The 15,776-nt window shown below is 46.6% G+C and overlaps 1 protein-coding gene across 1 annotated transcript in view; it reads left to right on the top strand.

Moving 5' to 3' along the window:
* Positions 1–15,776, top strand: part of LOC140208212 (uncharacterized) — a 165,311-nt gene that overhangs the window by 111,361 nt on the left and 38,174 nt on the right. The window lies entirely within an intron of this gene.

The raw sequence follows: 15,776 nt of genomic DNA, 5'->3' as shown, positions 1-15,776 counted from the left end.
TCTGGTGAGGGACACTAAGATTGGGCTTGGGTTTTGTCCGGCGGGAGGTGGGGAGAGGAGACGCTGTAGCGAACCGGTCGAAGCGCAGGATCCGGCGGGAGACCCGTTTGTTCGAGATGGGTTGCGAGCGACGTTCGGAAGGTGGTGTGAGCTTTCACGTTGACCGAGGACCCGGCGCCCGAGTGACAGAGAAGTTCCAGATGAGCTCCAACGTGTGCACGTGTGACCGTTTGATTGGAATTGGGCAGTTTATTTTTGTTATTCTTCACTAACCTTTCAGTTAAGATTCATAAGTATAATTCCTTTAATCGTATGCAGTGTACAGTCTGTTATTTGTCACAGGATAGCAAATTACACAGCATTCACACAACCCGGGGTTTGGGGTGGGATCGAGCCGTCCCAGTCTCACCAGTTTGGCGGGAATTGAGAGTGTTTTCCTTCGACTTACGCAGCCAAGGAAACCAGGGTGTTTCACCTGTATATCAGTACATGCGGCCGGACACACAAAGATCAGAACTTACAAGGAATAGGGAATTAAAGTAGCAGGAACAAAAAGGCCGGCGATCAGCAGGAGCCGTTACTCATCCGCCTGTCGTTTGTCCAGAACACAGGCGACGTGTCTTTAAACGTTCAATGAAGTACACGAAATTAACAGCTGTACCTCTCCATTACTGTTGTCTCTGGATGGAGTGAGAAAACTGTATGAACATAGAACATTAGTCAATACTTCCTCAATGTGTGCCAGACACGCCTGGATACAGTTCAAGGCGGTTCACTGGGCTCATATGTCCAAGAATAAGTCAGCTCGTTTTTATTGCCATATAAATCCTATTTGTGACAAATGTAATTCTGAGGTAGCTTCCTTCACACATATGTTCTGGTCTTGTCCTCTTTTAGAAAAATATTTTAAAGATATTTTTGATATTATTTCAGTGGTTCTGTGTATTGATTTACAACCTCATCCTATTACTGCAAATTCTGGACTACCGGTGATAGACTCTAGTCGTTTATCCATGTCAGCTTGTCGTCTGTTTGCATTTGTTACATTAATAGCCAGAAGATCCATTTTATTTAAATCGGAAGATTGTAATTCCCCCGCTACATTTCAATGGTTTTCCCAAACGATAGCATGCCCAAACTTGGAAAAAAATTAGGAGCGGTACTATGGATCCTTCGGTTAAATTTGAAGAAACTTGGAGCCATTGATTCAATATTTTCATATGATGTAAGTTGACCCTTTCGGAATCCTTTGTAGTTTTTTGTTGTTTATGTATAGAGGAGCGGAGTTAACGAAAAATAATTCTGGCCGATGTAATATGACAGCCCAAGCTTTATTTGTATGTCTTGTTTTTTTAGTTTAGTTTCTTTTTAGTTCAGAGAGTTTTCTTTTTCTCTCTTTATAAAATATATTTTTCATGGTCAATTACTATGAGGTTGCGAGGCTAAACTATATTTGCTACTTGGAATTTGTGCTTGTACATGTTAACTGTTATTATTGCAATCCCGATCTCTATGTATCATTACTATTATTGTTATGTTTAATTTTGAAAGTTAATAAAAAGATTGAAAAAGAACATAGATATTTACCGCACATTACAGGCCCTTCGGCCCACAGCGGAGAGACCTACTCCAGAGACGGCCAAGAATTTCGCCAGCGCACAGCCCGCTATTTTGCTCAGCTCCATGTCCCTGGATCACAGTGGATGTGTCTCATCCAGGACCAGCACATAATGGTGGCGAGGGCCGAATACTTCAGAAAATCACGTAAAAAAAAAAATGTTCCTTTCAAAATGCTGAAAGACGTGGAGTGGCAGAGAAAATAAAAAGAGTTGTGGAGGTTGGTAGAATCTTGCTGACAAATAAAAATTGAAGAGCATGAAGACCGGGCGGATCTCACCGTGCTGAACTCGGGAGAGGTGTGGGGAGAACAAGCAGAGGAAATAACTGAGATGCAGGAAGGAATTTCTCTCCATTGGCAGAGGGATGGAACTTCAGAGAAACCTGTGTGGAGAATCTTCCAACATTGGAAAAGTACAGCGGAGACATGGAGACTGTGAGAATGGAATGAAGCTCCAAAGGAGGAGTGTGAGGGTGTGGAATGGATGCAGGAGGCCGGAGCTGAGGAGATCCATGGAGTGAATACAAGAGACAGAAATGAACTGAATCAAACTTCCACACTGACGACAGGATGCAAAAGAAAGGATGCAGAGGGAATTTTTCCCAGGTGGGGAGTTAAGAAACGGGATAATTTGGAATTGTGACGGGGAGAATACCCTTCAGGAAATGGAGTGAACGTTTGCAGCATTTCACCTGAAGTTCTGCGGAGGTGCAGTCTTTGAAATACTTCATAATATTCATTTTTTATATAAATCAATGAGATTAGATGCGGAAGAAGAAAATGCTTCTTCAAGGGAAAATATTAGCGGTGATAATGTCTCCTTAAGGAATAGCTTCTGTTTGTATTTCATATGCCCACCCGGATTGCCGCGAATTTTCGCAGTGTGATCGCTATTCCCCAGTTATTACCCAGGACGCTATGCTCTATTTGCCCCATTCGTTCTCCTGGAACGTTTTCAGTTACGTGTCCATTACCATATAGCTTGGCGCATTCTTGTGGATCAGTTGTTGACGGGATGCGTATCTCGCCCAGTTTTCCACTGAGAGAATGCTCAGAAGTGGAAGGGATAGACAGGCTACTGAGCTGACGGATGGGACTGCGGAAATTTCACCTCAGGTAGCTGAAGGATGACGTCAGGAGGGAGGGCCGTGCGGGCGTGACTGAAAGAGCGCTGAGCTCTGGGATCGTGGGACTGATTTGGACGGGACCTTGCAGTGATTTGGATACAAGTGCATAGAATTATAAACCCAGCCATCTCGATTTAGTTGTGCAGTTAGTCATGCAAACACCTGTCTTTAATTTATCCCCCAAACCTCGTTTACCGTCTGTACCTCCTTAAATGTCTTTTTCTCCCTTCTTCACCGTTTCCACATCGCTCCCCTTATCACTTCATACTGAGATGAGTTCTCTTTATATCGGTATGGGAATGTCATGGGAGAAAATTCCGGTTAACAAAATATATGTATATGCAGCTCGGAAGGCAGTTCAACGAAGCGAATAAGGAGACAAGGCTTATTTATACTTGTGTCAAATCGACGCCGTAGGTACGGCGTCGCCGCGAACCATACGAACCATACGCAGAGCTATGCGGATCCCTACGCCGTGGCCGTGTGGTCTGATGCTGGCGGCGTCATGTGTCACAAATATGATTGTGCTTTTAAAGGAATGATCTCGACGATTTAACGAAGCAGGAAGGTAGATAGAGTTTGGATGGACTTTAGTAATGTTCCTAACAAAGCACCCATGGCAGATGCAGGGACGCCGAGATGAATGAGAAAACTAGTCACACAATTAGCTTGGTAAGTGGATGCGAATGGCAGTGTGCGAGCGTGTCTCTCCTCCCGGACGCCGGCAATAAGCGGCGAGCTGTTGATTTGCTGCTGGGTCCTTTATTGTTTGTAAAAGAGTATGTGAAACAAAATGTGACTTATCCACATTGTGAAATAAAATTCTGGGAGGACATATAGACCTTTGGGGGGTCGTTTTTTAGTTGTAACCTTGCAATGCTAGGCCACACCTTTCTGAATGGAGGAGGACAGTACAGCGAAGGTATATTTTGTTATTCTTGCATTGTTCACCGAGGCTTTGAGTGGAAGAATGCCTACTCGGTCTTACAGCTATACGGAGCACTGGTGATAACAGACTGAGAGCAATGGGTGCAATTCTGATTGCCACGCCATGGGAAGGATGTTGTAAGAACTGATGGAAGATCAATATTCACTAGATTGTTTCCTGGACTGTGGGAAAGGGGATAAACTATAAGGAGAAGTTTGATTGTCTGAAATAGCAAATAAAATGAATGGTCCCTGTAAAAGTTTATACAACTATGAGGAGGTGTATATTGTACAGATAGCCAATAACTTTGTCTTCTCCTATGTCAGCAGTGGCACGTCCATACACAGATCTGAAGACATTGTTTTTTTTTCGCCCAGTGCGGCGTGGTTATGTCTACAGCAGACGTGCTGGATGCAGGTGATAATAAAATAATGGAAACGTGCCTGGATAACCCTTGGTTAACAAAGGTAGACAGGGATACATGCTGGATTATGGCTCCGGGGATTGGCATAGGTCGCCATAGTCGAGCTGGGGCAGAATCTATGCAATATTGATTCCACACTGCAATCTACAAGAAGGTAGCTCTGTCACAGCGCTGACCGCAGCGAATCTGCACTGCCAGTGTAAAAGTCATTCCGATGACTCCACCTTTACCCGAGTTACCCAGCGGCCAAATGAGCCCTGAGTGTCAACGCAGCCGTCAAACGCAACGAGTGACTGAAATCAACTGAGCGATCGGATACCAGGATTGTTGGTGACGTCACGGCTATCAAGGACGCTTCTGCACAGAAATGGAGTGTTATATTATTTCATGTCAGTTTAATAGCGAGACGTATTATACTCAAACACATAAAACCCAGATGTACATCGTGACCCAATAACAGATTCCCGATGCGGAGAATTAGTAGTTAATGAACATTCGACCTTTAGGAATATGTGCTTTGCTTTACCTGTGTTTTTTAACCAATTTTAAAAATAAAGTCAAAGGAGATTTTAACACCAGCCGCATTTCCTCTCTAAACTTAGCCTGGGTCGCTGTATAAATGCAGGCGTTCGTGCAGGAACTCAGATACATGATCATGTAGCCGGCTTCAGTGGCGACATAGGCAGAGTCGGTGTAATCGCCGTCGTAATGCGCGGTTGCTGTGAGTCGGGTGATCTGAAAGATCACAGTGACCGACAGCCACAACAGAATGAAACTGCCGGACACACTAAAGAGTAAAATGATGGATTTCCGGCGGCCTTCCATCTCCGGATCTTTCTGTGTTTGACTGCTGTGACCGCGCAGTCCGCGGCGCATTTTACTGGCTAATAAAATGCGCCTTACCGTCAGACAGTTAAACAGGGTTATCAGAACAAAAGGTGATATAACCGTTAAAATACTCTGCAGAAAGGAGAATGCGACGCCCACAAGAGACGTCACGAACCACGAGCTCGGCTGACAGCCCCGTTGAATACCGTTAATTACACCCACAGGCTTATACTCAAATAGATATGGGACGTTCTGTAAATGCATCAGGAGCGGCACGGTTATAATGCCGGCAACAGCTGTCCTCGTCGTGCAATATTTCGTTTTAAGCTTCTGACAACAGATCGCTACAAACCGATCGGCTGTGAACAGGACAGTGTACCAGACCGAGGTTTGCAGGCAGGTCGAATTGAAGTACAGGACGACCTTACAGGCGGATGTGTAGGACAGGAAGGAGAATGGAAACTGGTACATGACGATATGATAAACAATTACACAGACGATCATCACCAGGAAATCTGCCATTGCCATGAAAGCCATGTAGAGCGATATACATTTGGAAAGGCCACAATTCCCTCGGAAGAGGACCACCATTGTCAATAGGTTCGCTAGGGAAAGAGTCACAAATTGTGAGTTACAAACAGGGCGAGGAGAAACGTTCTCGGAATCGAAAGTGAAAATACTAATCCGACTGTGATCGGCAAAATTACCGGGTAAATATGTTCCAAGAGAGAATAAAAACTCCTCATTCAGTGAACTAAAACAGTTTGCATTCGAACTGCGCATTTGCTCCTGGTTAAGTTGCTGGTGACGTGCTCTCGATGTCACCTTGGCGATGTAACCGAGAGGGGGCAGCAGTGCTCCTGGTAAAGTTGCTGGTGACGTGCTCTCGATGTCACCTTGGTGATGTAACCGAGAGGGGGCAGCAGTGCTCCTGGTTAAGTTGCTGGTGACGTGCTCTCGATGTCACCTTGGCGATGTAACCGAGAGGGGGCAGCACTGCTCCTGGTTAAGTTGCTGGTGACGTGCTCTCGATGTCACCTTGGCGATATAACCGAGAGGGGGCAGCAGTGCTCCTGGTTAAGTTGCTGGTGACGTGCTCTCGATGTCACCTTGGCGATGTAACCGAGAGGGGGCAGCACTGCTCCTGGTTAAGTTGCTGGTGACGTGCTCTCGATGTCACCTTGGCGATGTAACCGAGAGGGGGCAGCACTGCTCCTGGTTAAGTTGCTGGTGACGTGCTCTCGATGTCACCTTGGCGATGTAACCGAGAGGGGGCAGCTCTGCTGCTCATTTGCCATTACAACCCAGAAAAATAGAGGAGATCACCGTCTTCTCCCATACCTCCCCTGCGCCCTACTTTCCCTACCCGTGGGATCGTCATTTCAATGGCTCTCACCCTCGAAGCCCCATTCAGACACCAGCCGTAGGGAATGAGAGCCGTGACAGAGCTGAACACAGCAGCTGTAGGAGGATCGGCTGATGTGCAGCCGACAGATTCCACTCAACGGAACTCATTATTATTGAGCCGGTCCTGGCCCGGAGTAAGTGGGGCCGTGCCCGCTGTCGGTCATCAGCCCCAGGGTGAAACCGATGCACTCGTTCCCTCCGTTTAGTCAGTGAATGAGCGCAGGGCCCGGTGAACAGAATCGGACTTCACTGACTCGTCTAGTGTCGCTTGTACGCAATCTAGCTTAAACTCGAATAATTTCAGAATCGACTATCAATAAATAAGCTCTCACTTGGATATATCCGCCATTTTGATTACATTCATTATCATCTTAAAGGTGCGATAGGGAGATATTAATTCAAATCTCCAGCTGGACACCCCATTCTTGTGCTAGCTATATTTACTATAATTCCCAACTGGTAAGGGTAAGACAGATAATGAAAGGTTTGATCTGAAATCTACTAAGCGGGGAGGGAAGGAGAGGGAGAGTGTGAGTGAGCGAGAGAGAGAGAGAGGGAGGACAGAGAGTGAGGGAGACAGAGAGAAATGGAGAGGGAGAGAGAGAGGGAGAAAGAGAGGCAGAGACAGAGACGGAGAGAGAACGAGAGAGTGAGTGAGAGGGGGTGAGAGAGAGAAAGGATGGAGACTGTGAGAGATAGAGAGAGAGAGAGAGAAAGAAAGAGAGAAAGAGAGAGGACGGAGAGGAAGAAAGAGACAAAGAGAGAGAGGACAGAGAGTGGGGGGGGGGAGAGAGAGAGAGATGTGAGAGAGAGAGAGAGAGAAAATTCAGCTACGGTGGCAGTTGGTACAATCCGCAACGCTCCCACAAATCGTCCTGTTCTACTGCTCCTTCACCAAAAGTTAGGTCACAAAATACATTTCAATCTGCAACAATGCCGGTAACAGATTTACGCTGACAGTGGTGAACAGCGGAGAGGACTGATCTCCCTGAATTTCAGCAGCATCGTCTACGATGAACTCTGGGGGCGGGATGGGGGGTCGGGGTGACAGTGAACTTGACCCTGCATCAGCGTGTGGAGCGGAGACGAACCGTTCAGCAGCGGTAGTCTGCCGTGTCTCCGCGCTGGGTCGGTTTCGCCGGCAAACAACACCCAGTGAAATGACTGTTAATAGAAGTCCGTCCCTAACATTTCAGACAGAGGATGTGTCGACTTACCCGGAACACCGAAAGCTGCGAGAATAGGATAAAATACAACCCTTACATGCAAGATTGTTGGTAGAGCCATTTTCGGGTGTTGTACACAATCGCACTGCTAGCACTGAGAGCCACTCGCCTGCGTTCTGACCTCGCTGCCCTTTTATACATTAATCTGTACCCCGGTGAAAAAAACACAGAGGCTGCACAATAACTCGAGTTAGTTACAGTCAGTTAACAAACAAGGCGCCGTTTCTCTCGGCACCGCGGGGAATACTTAAAGCTCAGTCCAGAACACCGTCTAGTAAAGTAGACAATCAGAAAGTTTTTAAAGCTGTTCCCCGCACTCCGGATTGAAATGCCAGTCATGACCTATCACCTGCTTATATTAACACACACAAAACGCTGCGTTCCACCAGCATTTTATGTATGTTGCTTGAATTTCCAGCATCTGCAGATTTTCTCCTATCTACTTCTATTGTTGCCTTCACATTCATTTTATTTGATATTAATTGTATGATATCTCGCTCCATATCTCTCAAAGCAAATGTTAGCTCTGAGTGAGCTCACGATTTATCCTGAAACCAACCCCACATTATATGAACATCACAGCGGGCCTGCACAGTCTGCGTTATTTGCCCAATGTCATTGTAGACCACACGGATTCCATCACCTTATTCCAACTTTGTGCATACTTCTTCAGTCACAGTGAACTCAGCAGCCCGTTGTGCGGGCATGATTGACAAGGGCAACACGAAAAGTATTGAAGTAACCCCTGCTTTTTGACATTGAAGGTTAAAAATCTCTATAATAACCTCTGTGACAAATATTACCGATACCGAATGTGCATCGGCTTTTCTGGCTCCGAATAAGGTCTCAGTAAATGGCGGCGCATATTATGGATCATTACTGGCTCCTCATTTCCATCATCAGAATCGGAACCAGCATCACGTTTACTGTCTCCAGTAAATGTCGTGAAATGTGTGTGCAGTGCAATACGTCCAAAAGCACTGAAACAAACAATAGAACCATAGAATCATAGAAACTACAGCACAGAAACAGGCCTTTCGGCCCTTCTTGGCTGTGCCGAACCATTTTCTGCCTAGACCCACTGACCTGCACACGGACCATATCCCTCCATACACCTCCCATCCATGTATCTGTCCAATTTATTCTTAAATATTAAAAAAAGAATCCGCATTTACCACCTCGTCTGGCAGCTCATTCCATACTCCCACCACTCTCTGTGTGAAGAAGCCCCCCCTCCTAATGTTCCCTTTAAACTTTTCCCCCCTCACCCTTAACCCATGTCCTCTGGTTTTTTTCTCCCCTTGCCTCAGTGGAAAAAGCCAGTTTGCAGTCACTCTATCTATACCCATCATAATTTTATATACCTCTATCAAATCTCCCCTCATTTTTCTATGCTCCAGGGAATAAAGTCCTAACCTATTCAACCTTTCTCTGTAACTGAGTTTCTCAAGTCCCGGCAACATCCTTGTAAACCGTCTCTGCACTCTTTCAACCTTATTTATACCCTTCCTGTAATTTGGTGACCAAAACTGAACACAATACTCCAGATTCGGCCTCACCAATGCCTTATACAACCTCATCATAACATTCCAGCTCTTATACTCAATACTTCGATTAATAAAGGCCAATGTACCAAAAGATCTCTTTACGACCCTATCTACCTGTGACGACACTTTTAGGGAATTTTGTATCTGTATTCCCAGATCCCTCCGTTCCACTGCACTCCTCAGTGCCTTACCATTAACCCTATATGTTGTACGTTGGTTTGTGCTTCCAACGTGCAATACCTCACACTTGTCAGTATTAAACTCCATCTGCCATTTTTCAGCCCATTTTTCCAGATGGTCCAAGTCCCTCTGCAGGCTCTGAAAACCTTCCTCACTGTCTACTACACTTCCAATCTTTGTATCATCAGCAAACTTGCTGATCCAATTTACCACATTATCATCCAGATCATTGATATAGATGACAAATAACAATGGACCCAGCACTGATCCCTGTGGCACACCACTAGTCACAGGCCTCCACTCAGAGAAGCAATTCTCTACCACCACTCTCTGGCTTCTTCCATCGAGCCAATGTCTAATCCAATTTACCACCTCTCCATGTATACCTAGCGACTGAATTTTCCTAACTAACCTCCCATGCGAGACCTTATCAAAGGCCTTACTGAAGTCCATGTAGACAATATCCACTGCCTTCCCTTCATCCACTTTCCTGGTAACCTCCTCGAAAAACTCCAACAGATTGGTCAAACATGACCTACCACGCACAAAGCCATGTTGACTCTCCCTAATAAGCCCCTGTCTATCCAAATGCTTATAGATTCTGTCTCTTAGTACTCCCTCCAATAATTTACCTACTACTGACGTTAAACTCACCGGCCTATAATTTCCCGGATTACTTTTCGATCCTTTTTTAAACAACGGAACAACATGAGCCACTCTCCAATCCTCCGGCACTTCACCCGCAGACAGCGACATTTTAAATATTTCTGCCAGGACCCCCGCAATAAATAAATAAACAAGAGAGGGAGCGCTAAAAGAATGCAAACAGTGACGTAGTATTGTTTAATTTAGAAAAGTTTAGATATAATTTAGAAAACCAATGCTTGAAGAGAATAAGCTCAACTAAGACATGCGAGGCTTAGCGAGTATTTTGGTGACACTGACGACAACTCTCTGAACTTTTACAGAGCCATGGACAAGGATATGAGCAGAATATATTGGGAAGTGTTTAATTTGGGGGAGTACCCATCATGACGCTATGAGGCAAGAATCTGGGGATGTGAACTGGGACCGGATGCGTTCAGGGAAATGCCCAACAGAAATGTGAAGGTTGCTCCGGGCGCCCTTGCTTGGCGTTCTGGGCAGGTTTGTCCCGCTGAGGTGGAGAAAGTTTGCTAACTCGAAGGGGTCACGGCTGTGACGAGATGTGGAATATCCATTCCCGAGGAAGAAAGAAGCATGCTTAAGGCTTAAGAAGCCGAGATCATCAGAGAGGGTTCTGGAGAGTTACGAGGTCATCACGAAGGAGCCAAACAGTGGACATTAGTGTTAGGAGTGTGCATTGGCGAGGAGGAGAACAGGAGGATGAGAGGGTAGAAGCGATGAAGGATACTAGAGGAAAGAAACATGCGCCTGGAGACGGGGGCGGTAGTGCGGGTCGGTAATGAACGCTTTGCTTCAGTATTCACCAGTGCAGAGCTTCCGGACAGATCAGATGCCGTGGACCAGCACTATTAACCCAGTACTCCGTAGACCACAGAGTAGGAATCCCAGAGGGAACTTGATGAATGTGGGGGCAGCGTGAACAGCCTGATATGCTGGAATAGGTCAAGATTTCGAAGGAAGATGCATTGGAGATTTTGAAGAGCATGAGGATAGATAAGAACCTGAGACCGAAAGGAATATCGCACATGTTACTAATGGATGCGTGGGAAGAGATTTCCTCGGCTTTGGTGATGACATGTGCGTCCTCAGTGGCCACAGGAATAGGTGCGAAGCATCAGACGGTGGGAGGTTCTGACAAATATCATTATTTTGTTCAAGAAAGGTACCAGGATTAACCCTGGTAATGATAGACCAATTACTCTTACTTCAGAGACGAGCAAATTTGGGGAGAATTTCTGGAGATGACGTTCAGGAGCTCCACAAGTCTCGGCACATCAGCCTGTAATTGGAACTTAGACCTCCTCAGTCATCGTACCCAAACGGTGAAACTAAGCAAGTGCGCATCAAACCCCCAAAACTCCAGCACAGGCGCCCCGCAGTGGCGTGTACAGAGACACGTCTCTACTCTCTCTCTTCGCCCATGACTGCACTCCCGCTCCTGCTACAAACTCAGTCATCATAGTCGCAGAGGTCACAGCAGTGACTGGCCTCATCACAAACACTGATGAATCTGCATATAGAGAGGATGAACCTCAAACTTCGACCAGCATTAAGAAGACAATAGAAATGGTAATCGACTTCAAAAATGCAAGAAGTCTCGAACAAGCCCCACTGTCCCTAAACGGTGAAGTAATGCGGAGTGTTCAGAGGTTCAGGTTTTTGGGGATGAATATCACCGAGGAGTTCTCTCGGCCCATCAGCAAAACCTCGTCAGCAACGAAAGCACAACAGTGACTATACTATATGAGGTGATTAGGGAGAGCTGATCTGTCTCAGAAATAGCTGGTCAACATTTTAAGTGCGGTAGAGAGCAGACTGACACACGGAATGGCAGTGCTGTGCTCCAGATGCAGCGAGACAGATTGCAAACCACTCAAAGGGTTGATTAGGACGGCTCCGATCATCACTGGGTCTCAACTACCGGACTGGGAGACAATCTAACTCCGGATGCTCACGGCAACAGTAAAAACCCATCCGATCCCTGACACTGTCTGGTTAATTTCCTGCCATCTGGTAGGGGAGAGGGAAACATCTTCGTCATGCCATTAGACGGAAATATCTTCATCCGAGGGCCGTTGTTATGCTGAATAATGCAACACCCTGCCTTGCCAATGGCCTTTGAGTGCCACTGAAATCATTTGTTTCTGTAAATACAGTTTTTTTTCTTGTTTGAATGAATCCGTACCGCACGCATTGCAAATATCTGTTCAGCGCGGTCTGGAGTAGCGCCGCCATTTTGTTCTCTTCAGCCATGACAATACAGTTCCATTGTATTCTATTGATTTGCCGAAGCACAGTCTGATTAGGGATAGTCGACAGGACTTTCAGAAGAGCAGAACATGTCTCACGAAGATGATTGAATACCGTGAGGAATGGGCGAGACATATTGTTTAAAACCGAGGATTGGAGGTTGTGGATATGGATTTTAGTATGGTATGTTCGCCGAACGATAAGCTCATTCAGGAAGGTGGGAGGCACCAGTTCCAGGGAAAATTGCCCGTGTGGATTCAGAATTGGTTTGGCCGCAAAAGGCAGAGGCTGCGGTGGTCTTCATTAGACGGGGGAATGAGGGTGAGAGCCGTGAGGTAATTTTGTAGCCTTAGAAAACCCTGCTGAATCCGCACTTCCTGTCTTCTGTTCCGTTCCGGTGGTCACATTATAGGAAGGATGTCGAATCGTTAGAGATGGAGCAGAGGAGTTTCACTGCGATGACACCAGGATTATGAAGAGTGGTTGACAGAGCTTGGGTTTTGCTTTAGGAGGACAGAAAATGAGCTGTGATGTTGGGAAGGTGTACACAATGATAAGAGGCAGCGGTCGATTGTACAGCAAGAGATACTGCATGTTTCCCAGGCGGAAATGGCGAATACACGGTGGTATAACTTTATGGAGTTGGGCGGAAGGTATTGTGGTGATGGCGGAGGCATTTCTTTTACACACTGAGGGGTGTGTACGTGTGACGCTCTGTAATCAGCGGCGTGGCGTCATTTCCGTTATGGACATTCCACAGACTCTCAGATAGGCGGGTGGATGAATGGGAAAGATGAGGGTGATGTAGTCGGAAAGGGTCAGATTGATCTTGGAATCGACTAAAACATGGGCACAACCGAGTGCCTACGATGCCATATTGCTGTATGCACTGTACGATCATGTGTTAGTGAAACGTTCAGGGTGTGTCTTGTGACCAGGTACCTCCTTACTGATGTCAGCAATGCAAAGTGTTCTGGATCTTCAGGGTCCTCAATGATGGATGCCGTCTTCTTCAGACATTGCTTTTTGAATATGGCGGGGAGCCTGATGCCTTTGCTGGAGCTGACTGACTTTACAACGCGTTGTGGCTTTTTCCGATCTTCTGCATTAGCGCCTCCACACCTGACCGGATGCAACAGCCCGCACACTGTCCGGGGTACATCACTAATCTTCTCAAACGTTTCCGTAATTGCATCAATTCTTCATCTCCAACTCATCACCTACAGAGCTGTGGACCCACGGGAAATGGAAGCTCCTCGGCCTTTCCTCTGCTGACCCGTCGATGAAGACTTACCTGTTTACAGTTCAAAATTCAAAGGGCATTTATTTTCAAGGTAGACTTTTTCAACATTTAGATTCGTCTCCTTACAAATAACCACGAAACAAAGAAAACCAATAGGACCGGTTAAGAAAGAAAATCGTCAAACACCCGACGCGCAGAGAATAAAACACAAAAATACCAAAGCTGCAAACGATAAACTTCACCAAATAACATTCAGAACTGAAGTTCGGAAAATTGAGTCCCCCCACGGTTAGGAAGCCAGGTATTGCAACAACCGATTCCAGAACATGTCCCTGCCTCTGTTGAACGTAGCGCCGAGAAAACGTCGCGGAGCACTGAGCCGAAGCGTCCCGTCCATCGTCCAATCTGTTCCGTCGTTGAAAACGTTTGAACATCGCGTCGTTCCTCGCTTTCGGACCCGGGCCGTGCTGTTTCGTTACTCCCTCGGGCCTGGCCTCACCGCTTCGATTCTGCTCGTTCCAATCTTTCCAATTCGGCCCCACTTTAAAATCGATCAAATCTCGGATCTGTCCTCGCTGTCGGGCACGGGGCCGGTCTCTGCCTCGCCTCCGCTCGCCTCTGTTCCGCCACATCGAATCGCCTCTATGTCGGCGCCGGCAATTGGCTCGTTCTCGGATCTCCGACCCGGACCCCGACGGCTGGATTCGGCTTTCAAGGCAGCACTGTCCAGCGCTTTCGAGCTTTCAGATCACACCGCATTTATGGAATGGTGACATACATCAACAGTGAATTTCAACACCTCTTTTTTTGCATTGGATTTGATGAGTGTCCTACTGTCAACACTCGGGGAAAGTGGACTTGGTCACCATTGACCAGAACGTAGCTTGGTCAGACACGTCATGATCAATAAGAAGAGATCAGATGCTGTGGAACGTTTTGATTTGGATGGAGGCCGAGATCGGCAAACTCTGGTCAAGTGTCCTTTCTTTCGGCAAGTAAAGCGGAATGAGTCTCGGTGTCAACAGTCTGTAGGCTTCCGGTGAAATTCAGCGCAAAGGTAACATCGGAAACCCCAGAGTATAATTCTTTTGATTCTTAGCTGGGGACACTTTGTTAGCGTCAGTACAATCTGCGGCAGTTGTAGGTGATGGAGATGTCACCGCTCTTCGTACGTGGGACTCTTGCGACAAAACTGCATTTTTATCTGCCGTTTGCATGCCATTTGCGATATCAAAAGCTGACTGAAGTGAGAGCTCCGATTCTGCCGATAAGCGACGCTGAATGCGAACATCACGCCGACGACTGAGCGATCTCGTATCGTTACTTCTCGAACATCAACGTAAACACAAAGTTCAGTCAGTTTTCTTCATTCAGCAACAAACGTTGCTGTTGGTTCGTTTTCTAACTGAAAACGAGAGCTGAATCTAACGCGCTGCACAATATAGGATTGTACAATATAGGACAGTTTAGGATTGTAATGAGATCAAATCTCAGAAGTCCCACATACGATTTCGAAGAGAGCAAATCGGGATTCATCAAACCTCGGACGATATTGTGTGTTTCCGGACCGCAACAACCAAGCAAGATACTATCCTTTTGATTGGGCTCAGTGATGTTGTTTGCCGCGAATAACTAGCCAAACATTTCAATGTAAATCTTCCCATGGTCTGTGAATCATAATATTCCTGAGCTTGTCCAATGATGGTCATTGTTCAAATGTGAACATCGATTCCAAAAGAGCGAGTGTCACACATCCCATCCCCGTCACCACTGTTTTACTAAGAACGTTAATCGTGTCCAGTGCAGCTGAACAGGTCTGCTTGACTCGTAATCACGCAGAAAAAAAAACATGTTCACACGCACAGAATTTGCAGGTCAAACGCGAATCGATAGATGGAGAAACCGGCGACATCGACAGATCCCGTGATGTCAGATGACAGACTAATAACGCCCACACAGTGGATAGGACACTCCACTCTCACCTCTATCTCTTCCTCCCTTTTAACCCCATTCTCCCTCTGCCTCCCCATCCCTCTTCCTCTACCGCTGTCTCAGCATTGTCTCCCACCCTTCTCACCCTCTCTCTCCCTTCTCTCTCACCTTCCATCTCGCCACCCATCTACTGTATCTCTCGATCTCTCGCTATCCCCCCGTCTCTGCCTCTCGGTCTATCCCTCTCTCTACTCTACCGGCCGAGTTCCTCCCAACATCTCCTTCTCCAACCTTTCCCCGCTCCCCTCTCTCTCTCAGCGTGAGTGTGGTCACGGTGACTTTGCTGGTAAGCTGTTTCGTGTCGCTGATGGTGTCCTGGGTTCTTGCAAATGGGGATTTC

The sequence above is a fragment of the Mobula birostris genome, chromosome 13, assembly GCF_030028105.1.
Source record: "Mobula birostris isolate sMobBir1 chromosome 13, sMobBir1.hap1, whole genome shotgun sequence".
NCBI lineage: Eukaryota > Metazoa > Chordata > Chondrichthyes > Myliobatiformes > Myliobatidae > Mobula > Mobula birostris.
This window is presented reverse-complemented; position numbering and strand designations above follow the sequence as displayed.